The 9,455-nt window shown below is 35.2% G+C and overlaps 1 long non-coding RNA gene across 1 annotated transcript; it reads right to left on the bottom strand.

Moving 5' to 3' along the window:
• Nucleotides 1–2,713: 2,713 nt before the first annotated feature.
• Nucleotides 2,714–9,451, bottom strand: LOC107800839 (uncharacterized). The gene is made up of 2 exons (XR_001651510.2): nucleotides 9,315–9,451; nucleotides 2,714–2,989 (listed from the first exon to the last, which is right to left on the bottom strand). It is a non-coding gene; the product is annotated as an uncharacterized LOC107800839 (long non-coding RNA).
• Nucleotides 9,452–9,455: the final 4 nt, after the last annotated feature.

The following is a 9,455-nucleotide window of genomic DNA, read 5'->3' as shown; positions in this document are numbered from 1 at the left end:
AGAGTTAACCAAATTTTGTGAATACGACCCCTAAGTGGTATTTTGATGGTTCCAATAGGTTCTTATGATGATTTTGGACATAGGAGTTTGTCCAGATTTGGATTTGGAAGTTCCTAGGTTGATTTTGTTCTATTTGTCGAAAGTTGTCAATTTGAAAGTTTGGAAGGTTCACAGCGCTGACTGGGAGTTGACTTTGGTGCTATCCGGTTTGGAATTTGGTTTCGGTAGTTGAAATAGGTTGGTTTTTCCATTTGGAACTTATGTACAAAATTTGAGGTCATTCCAAGTTGATTAGATGTGATTCGGCATGAGTTTTGAAAAGTTGGAAGTCAATTAGTTCCATAAGATTGAATCAAGGTGCGATGCATGGTTTTGATGTTATTTTGTGTAATTTGAGACCCCTATTAGGTCTGTGTTGTTTTTTGGACCTTTTGGTATGCTCGGGTGGGGTCCCAAGGGCCTCATGTGGGTTTTGGACCACCCAGAAGGTGGTCGAGCATAGCTGGTTGGTGGTAGATTTGGTGCAACCGCACCTATGAAGAAGAGGTGTGCAGGTGCAAAGCCACACCTGCAGGATTATGTGCGCAGAAGCGAATGAGGATTATTGAGGGGCAAAGTCCGCAAATGCAGAATATTAGCGCAGATGCAATGGCGTATATGTGAGGCCTTGACTGAAAAGCAGTTCTGCTAAAACAGAAGTTTGGACGCAGGTGTGGCTGGTCGGGAAGTTAAGTGAACTCGTAGAAGCAAGACATTCCCTGCAGAAGTGGAGCCGCAGAAGCGCAATTTGGTATGCAAAAGCGGAAATCTCTTGGGCAGAATATTTATTTCGAGGGTTTGGTTTATTTTTCATTTGTTTTGGAGCTCGTCTAGGGGCGATTGTTTGAGAGGTATTCACTGCAATTTGAAGGGTAAGTATCCTTTACTTGATTTTAATTTTAGATCTTGTTTCCCCGTGGATTATTAAACCTAGACCATGTGATCTATAGGAGAAATTTAGGGTATTTTCTCTATGGTTTTTTGAGAGTGAAAATTTGGTGATTTGGGGGTCGATTTGAGGTCACATTTGGATAAAACACATATATTTAGACTCGTATTCGAATAAATATTCGGGATTAATGAGTTTTGTGTCTTGTTCTGGGGTACGAGCCCGTAGTTGAATTTTTGGTTGACTTTGCGTGTTTGTGTAAAGATCAAAGCTTTCTTATTTGGGGTTATTTTCTATGACCTTTATTGATATTGTTAAGTTATTTTGACTAGATTCGAGCCGTTTGAAGGTTGATTCGCGCAAGAAGGAATTTCTAGAGTATTGATTTTGATTGTTTGAGGTAAGTATCATACCTAAACTTGGTTGAGGCACTAGTTGCGTAAGTTATTATTGAGGATACGTGCTATGGGTGATGCACATGTGAGGGGTTGAGCCCATGTGCGTACACCAAGGTTTTATCCATGCTCAGGGTAGTGCTTAGTCTATGTTATGCTTTGAATTTATTGCTAAGCTTCATGTTATCACGCTTCTTATGTTTTACCCCCTTTGTGAGTTAATTGAATCAAGTTAGAGGCTATTCGTTGGTTAAACTCTTGCTCAAACATGTTAATTGTTACTTTTGTGGAGCAATCGCCTATTTTGAACTATGGTAGTACACTTTGCACATGCCTACACCTTTAGCATGTCACTTATATAAGTTCATGAATATGTAATTTGATATCCATTGTTCATGTACATGTATTTTTGCATATGCTTTCTGTGTGATATGGACTGAGTTGATAGCACGCGAGTGGTCCGTCCAGATCTGAGTTATGATAGCATGTGAATGATCCGTGCGGTTGTTATATATGTCATGTGAGTTGTCTGTGCAACGTGTGGATAAGGATACATCCCCCTAGGGCCACCGTCTCATGTTTTTCTCTTGATGGTGTAAACGCTGTTGCACCCTATTTTCCACATATCAAAACAAGATTAAACTAGTGGTTTCTCTGTCGTTGATAAAAGCGAGTCTCCACCTAATATTTTAAGGTATACTAAGGGTACGTTTAGTTATTATATTATTATCCTATTGGTCTACTAGCCGGTGAGATTTGGGCAATGGTTCTTATTTTTCTAGGGAAAGGTGTTAGGCATCCCCTAAAATCGAACTGAGGTAGCTCCTGAGAACTTAGGCTAGGTTTAGAGAAGTGAAGTCTGTATTCTACTTGATTAATACTTAAGGTCTGAAACTATTCTAAGTCTTGTTTAAAGTCAACTTATTTTTATAGAAAGTGGTAAATGCACTTTGAAAAGAGGGCATAGGTTTTATAAAGTTTTGTAATTTATAAAAAAAGTCTTTTGAAAAATGATGTATCTATAAAGTTGGGAAAGACTTGTAAAATATGGCCATGTTTTGAATATTTTGTAAATACTTTGGCTAAGTTATGTAATATAGTGGAACAAAGGATACTAGGAAATGCATTACGGACTTTTGAAATTAAGTTCCCATTGAAGCCATATTTTTTTTGGAAATATCATTTAAGTTACATGTTCGCAATTAGTAGCTATGTTGATTTTTACTTGTTTAAAAACAGCCTTATAAACATCCTTTCAGTTCTAATTCATTCGTAAAAATATTGTTTATTTCTCAAATCTGTCCAAACTCAAAAGGATGTACAGAAATGGTTAGGGATAATCAAAACGGAGTCTTTTATTTATTAAGAATAAATGATTGAAATACTTAAGTGAATATGACAGATAAGCTCAGATTCTTTCTTTATGTACCAATGGCTTTGGTTTGCCTATTTCCTAAAATAATAAAAAACATAACAGAAATATTTCAGTAACAACGTTAGTATCACATATATATATAGAGAATAAACAACATTCTTCATTTATCTAAGAGCGAGAAAGGAAAGGGAACTTGACTCGAAATTGGACCAAGGGAAATGCAGGCCCAGCAGACTTGAAGCAGCGACAGACTTCGAAAAGAGTATCCTAAGTTGGACTTGGGCCTGAGTTCTAAAGAACTCAGCAGGACCAATTCAATCATACATACAAAATATGATAAAGACCATTAGTGAAATCAATTTGAGGCCCAACAAGATAATATAACAAAGAGTAAACAAGATTGAAGAACACAATGAAACTATCTTCATTTGTACTAATCCTAAAGAGATTAATAAGAGTTGGTGATTACAGGGTTAGGGATAATCATTATTCATGGGCAAGACACTCTTTGGATCTGTGGCACTTCAGAATTCACAAAGATCTCAAAGACCCCAAGCAGTGCTTGTGTCAGAGAGGGCATCTTAACCACAAATTAGGTCCTACCCCAAATACCCCTAATCACTCGCACTCAGTCTTTCCCAAAGGTTTAGCTACAAATGAGGTATTCACTTTAATAATCAATATGGTAGCAATCGTAAGCATAAAGTTTAGACATACAAAATTGCAACAGAAGCTATACAGAACACTATCATCAAGGTACAAGGTTATGAACTGTACAAGATTACATTACTAACTTTAGGATCATAATCCAAACACAAGAATGTAAGTTGCCGCAAGTATTTACAATGTCCAGGGACATTCAACATTCATTTATAACACGTATTAGAACATTTAAGGATATAAATCATCAGACGCAGAAATGGAGAGTTCATGGCAACCATCAGCAAACTAATCCAAGTTAAAAACGATAAGTTGGGTGATCCAAGGGGTAGGGAAAACACACATATTAACTTCTTTAGTTCTATTGGCAGGTTTAAACTTTCAAGCATCCTTAACTATGTTTACAACACTCCAACGATCATTCACATGATCTCCAGAACAATAAGAAACAGACGTACTTATAGTTGAGGCCTCACTATACTAATGTTGATACCCAATTTTTCCCTCACATATTTCAAATATGCATATACACCTTCAAAATAATGCATGAGCATCACCAAGTACTTTTCCATAATTTTTTATAATTTTTAAAGACTTTTAATCAATTTATTCCTGCATTTTTATATAAATAAATATTAATTACATCACAAATAATTTTATTATAATTTATTATCTAATTTGCATCATTTATATCCATATTAAGCTTTAAATATATTTATTTTTTGCATCCTTAGGCTAAAATTGCATATTTTGCAATAATAGCCTATATATATGCATAATTACATTATTTACATAAAAATGACTTTTTATATTTTTATAATATTAAGTAATTATTTTAAATCATTTTTATGCACAAGTGATATTTTTGTTATTTTATTAATTATTTTTTATAAATTATTTACTGATTTAATTGGGTAGATAAAATCTAGCCCTAAATTACTCCTATTTTCGGACTTAAAACTACCCAATACACAAGCCCAACACCTTTACACCAGCCCAATATCTCCTGAGCCTAAACCAAACAACCTCTTATTAAAACACGGTCAGTACCTATTTTATATGACCCGCCCCGTTTACCTTTAATCCTAACCGTTGATCTCTCAAGATCAATGGCTCCCGTTCACTCTTACCTTTTTAATTAACCACTCCTAACCCTAATTCCCCCATTTCTCTATCATCCGCCATCCTTAAACTCCTAAACGCTCTCTTCCTCTTTTGAAACCCTAGCGCCGTAATCCCGTTTTGCCCTTCGATTCCAACTCAGAGATGGAATCCACAGACAATTTTCTTACCTTATTGGTCGTCTCCTATTACTGGTTAACCGATTATGGTATTACATAATCACTTACCTAACAAGGCAAGTGGATCTCTCTTGCTTTGAACCAAATCTAGTTCGAACCTTCACTTTTTTTCATCTATGTTCATTCTTCATCTCTTTACGGAATGAATCTCTGAGATTCTTTTAATTCTGGTTTACCCTTAAAATTAGGGTTCAAATCTTTAAGACCTGTTTAATTTTTGTTCTTATTGTTGTTAAAATCGCACCGCATGTCTATTTTCTTTGCGATTTTTTCATTAAAAGTTGTCTAATTTATTTTCCCTAAAACTAGGGCTCAAATATTTAAGATATGTTCTTGTTCCATTTATGGTTGAATATCTTCTTAAAAATTCTATACAATCTCCTGTGGTTTCCGTACTAGTTTTTTACTTACTCTAAAATTAGGGCTCAAATCTTTTAAAATCTGTCCTAGTTCTATTTTTGTTGAGTATCTCCTTTAATGTTCCTTTATGTTCGTCTATATGCACTCTATTGCGATTTTGGTAAATTTGCTGACCAGCTTATTTGCCCTAAAATTAGGGCTCAGACCTGTTATGATTCTTATTTTTTGTTCAATACTTTCCTATAGCTGTCTATATGCATGTTATATTCCTTCGATTATTCTGGCTAATTTTATTTACCCTAAAATTAGGGTTCCGATTCTTATTTCACTTTTCTTACTGATTCTGTCTATTTGTTCTCGCCTTAATTATTACATGAGAATCTTTGATTCCTAGACTGGTGTAATTACTATCACACACGTCTATGTACTATTATCTCTGACTTACCTTTATAATGTGTTGAGTTTTTCCTTAAATATGCTGATTGATTATTCCCATGTTTATGTACCCTAGTTTAGTGCTATATAAACCCCTCTCCTTTCCCCTTTACGACAGACTTGAACTCTCACACTCTCACTAAAAAAAACTTAAGCTCTCTTATTCTGATTCTGTGCTAATTGTCTCTGGTTTTGGCTGACTGAAAGCCAAGGCTAAGTTATTCTGGAATTTAACTGCTGTGGCATATTTACTTGCTTTCTTACTTAATTGGTATGATATAGTCCTTTGCAATCTCATTCTCCATGCTTTTCTTGACTAGAATATTTTAATTTCAAGTATGATTCTGTCATTTTTATGTGATTCTATGATCTCATCTAGTCTTATGAGTGACACTGTTGACTTAGGATTAAGCTATTTTGAATAATACGAATCCTCTTATAAGTTAGCCTAATGTCTAAATTTGTTTCATACACTACTTGTTAATCTTACACTTGTTCTAAACTCAGTATCCCTATAATACTATTAGCATGAAATTGGTTCATTAATACCAACTCTACATATTTTTGTATGGTTGCTTACTTCGTGTGTCTGGACAACTTAACTGTTTTGCCTAATTACTTCTGTGATTAAACAATGATTGTCTTAGGTACTAGCATGAATGTTTAGCTTAACTAGACCTCTAACTTACTTGAACTATGAGTTTGAGCATAACCTTGTTTGGTGCAGTTCTGCCAACAACTCTATGTCCTAAATCTTGTTTCTTCTGAAATCAAACTGTTTTAGAAACCTGCCCTTACCTCTTTTTTCTGCACTGATTTACTCCACTCTTAGACCTTAGGTTCTCAACCACCCTAGTATGGGCACTGCTCAGGGTCCACATGAGACTCCTGTGAACTCTGACACATTAGAGACTGGTTTTCCAATTTCTTATGAGCTATCTTCTGAATGTATGGTTCTGGTGTGAGCATTCCCCTGGGTCCCTGAGGCCCTTGGGAAATTTGACACGCTAGAAACCTGGTGCTAATGTGCCATGGATGAATCACTATGCTGTGCCTCAAAGTTGTTATGATTGGAAGGCCTGGTTCCCCGGTTATTTGGGCCTAATAAAGGCTCCCTATAGTATCTTATTACTATTGTGTAATTCATTTGCTATTCTAGTTTGTAATAACTTTGTAATAACATATTCTGAGGATATTTAGTAAAGCTGGGGGGTTTTCTTATTTCCTTTTGCTAAACTAGGTAGAAATCCTGCCTATAGGATCTAGTTATACTGTCAATTCTATTCATTTGGGTAAAACTGTATGAGTTATATACTGTGCTTAGAAATCCTGTCTATAGGATTTTCATTGATGCTGTTAATTTTGTGCTTGCATATTAGAAGTCCTGCTTATAGGGTTGATAATGAAATGCATATTAGAAATCCTGCTCATAGGGTCTATCAATCCAACAAATGTGAATTAGCAATCATGCTTATAGGACCTCGATGTTTGATTTGATCAATCTTCTGGCAATCTGCATAATTTCTGCCTATACATAACTCGTAGAAATCATGCCTATAGGATGAAAATCAGTCTAGAAATCATGCCTATAGGATTTAAATCAATTCAGTAGAAGATACCATACTTATAGGACTAAAACCACTTTCAAACCTAGAAATCATGCCTATAGGACTCAAGTGAGTACGACAGTTAGAGATCATGCCTATAGGATTAAAAGGAAATATAACCAATCTCTGTAAGTTAAAGTTAGTGCTACACCTAGAAATCATGTCTATAGGTATGTAATCATCAAACTCGTAGAAATCATGCTTATAGGATTCTATCAATTGATTATAAATACAATCGCCCTTGGCAATCACTTAGGAAATATACTTATAGGATTTAATAATCCTGGATTTATAATTGTGATGTAGAACTGCCTGAACTGCCCAGACCACGCTGAATAAAATCAGTAGGCAAACAACAGGTTTTAACACTCGCCTTAATAAAATTGCCTCTGCACTCTGTTTTCTCGTATAGACATCCTGCCTATAGGATTTTAAGGTTAATAAGGTTTGTTGAATCAATTGCGTGCTTTTGTTGTTTATATGTGGAGGTCAATATGAGCCTATATCTGTTTGCTATCTGAAAGTCCTAATTGTTTTTGATTGTCTACTAGGCTTTTACATTTTTGAGCAACGTATGCTGGGTCTAGAACTATCCCAAATAGAGGTCCTAATACCTCCAGGGCCATAGGTAAGGGACGGGTAGTGCACACATAGGAATCGAACTAGAATCAATTAGAGCGCTTTAGGTAACAACTTAAAGATAGTAATCGGGTAGCAGATAAAGATAGTTTGTTTCCGCTGAATCATATGAGTAACACCCCAACTCGAGAGAGTTACGAAGTATTATTTATATTGCACGGGGTGATCCTTTAGGATAAAAAATTTAGGACCCCCATCCCTATTAATATTCCTCTCACTTTTTTAGACTAATTCACAAGTTAAGTTCGGCTGGGACCCACCGTTGTGTACCTCGAGGGGTGCCTAACACCTTTCCCTCAAGGTAATTTCGAGCCTTTACTCGATCTCTGGTGATATAAACTAGTAACATGAGTTATCTGCTTTAGGTGCCCTAACGCACCTTAATCCGTTAGGTGGCGACTCTTTCAATTCTAATTCCCTACCCTCTCAAAAGGAGTTGTCTCATAAATATCGAAACCCGATTTCACGAGAAAAGGGGAGTGCAACACTAAATACCTATACTAACAGGCCTGATTAGATTCCTTAGAGATAACAACAAACAGTAGAGGCACCCAACATGATTCTTAGCCTATTAGATAAAGCTATTTCAAACTTAACAACATGATTCTTAGCCTATTAGATTCTCAATCAACATCCAAATTCACAACTAAGTCTTTTAAGAGCCAAGGATATCAAACAAGCATGAGGGCAGTGTTCATTAAAAAAGGTAAACAAGTTTCAGTGAGTTTCCTTAAGCCTATGAGTGACAACAATAACATTTCAAATATTCACATAGTTCAAGCTTATATTAAACAAGGTTTAACTTCTTATTCTATAAAGCAGTTTTAAATGGAAATTATAATGGTTTAGACATGAATCCTTCTTAAAAGAGCAAAGAAGAAGTTCATGAGTTTAACCGAGTAAACATACAAGTATGAGAGTTAACAGAAGATACTCAAACCTATACACAATGATGTTTCCAAAGCGTTACAAGAATACATAACATATCATGGGGGCAGATAACCTAATAACTAAACTAATGAATTTATTTACAAAAGTTCAGATCATGTAAGCTTTAAAATATGCACAACAGACATGGTTTTAACAACCTATTGCTCAGTCAAACATGTTAGTTAAGTGTGTGGCATGGATACAATAATAGAGATCATTTTTAAACATATTAACTAATGGTATACTATTAATAATCTAAGAACCAATATAGCACAGTTGTAACAGACCTCAACCCTCGTTAGAACATCAAAAAATGTCTAAGAACACAACTTGATCAAGCTAACTAAACATGGTATTACATTTAACAAGCACACATAGAATCATCAGAAGACCCTTTAATAATGACAAAGGCTAAGCAGAATTCAGATCATTCACTATAACAACTATCTGTCCAGTTAAGTCATAAGGTTCATTAACATAGATTAACTAGCCATACTAGAACAAACACAAAATATCAGGAAATAATTAACTCAAACATTAGGGATAACATATGCAAGAAGAAAATAATAATCAATTACAAACTACTAACATATATCACGAACAAAAGATAATCAACAGAAGAAGACATGGTAAGCATAAAATAACACAGATAATCGAAAAAAGGGAAGGTCAGTGTATACTGACCTTCTACCGGGAAGCAAACCAAACGAGAGTGATTTAATAGCCGTTTAAGGATATACTCAAAACCAGTACAACAATCGAACTCAGGACCGGAAAAGAAAACAGTAAAGAGTGAGGAAACCTTGGAACTTACTATTTATTTCT

The sequence above is a fragment of the Nicotiana tabacum genome, chromosome 1, assembly GCF_000715075.1.
Source record: "Nicotiana tabacum cultivar K326 chromosome 1, ASM71507v2, whole genome shotgun sequence".
Classification (NCBI taxonomy): domain Eukaryota; kingdom Viridiplantae; phylum Streptophyta; class Magnoliopsida; order Solanales; family Solanaceae; genus Nicotiana; species Nicotiana tabacum.
The sequence above is the reverse complement of the archived record's forward strand: the minus strand, read 5'-3'. Positions and strand labels throughout refer to the sequence as shown.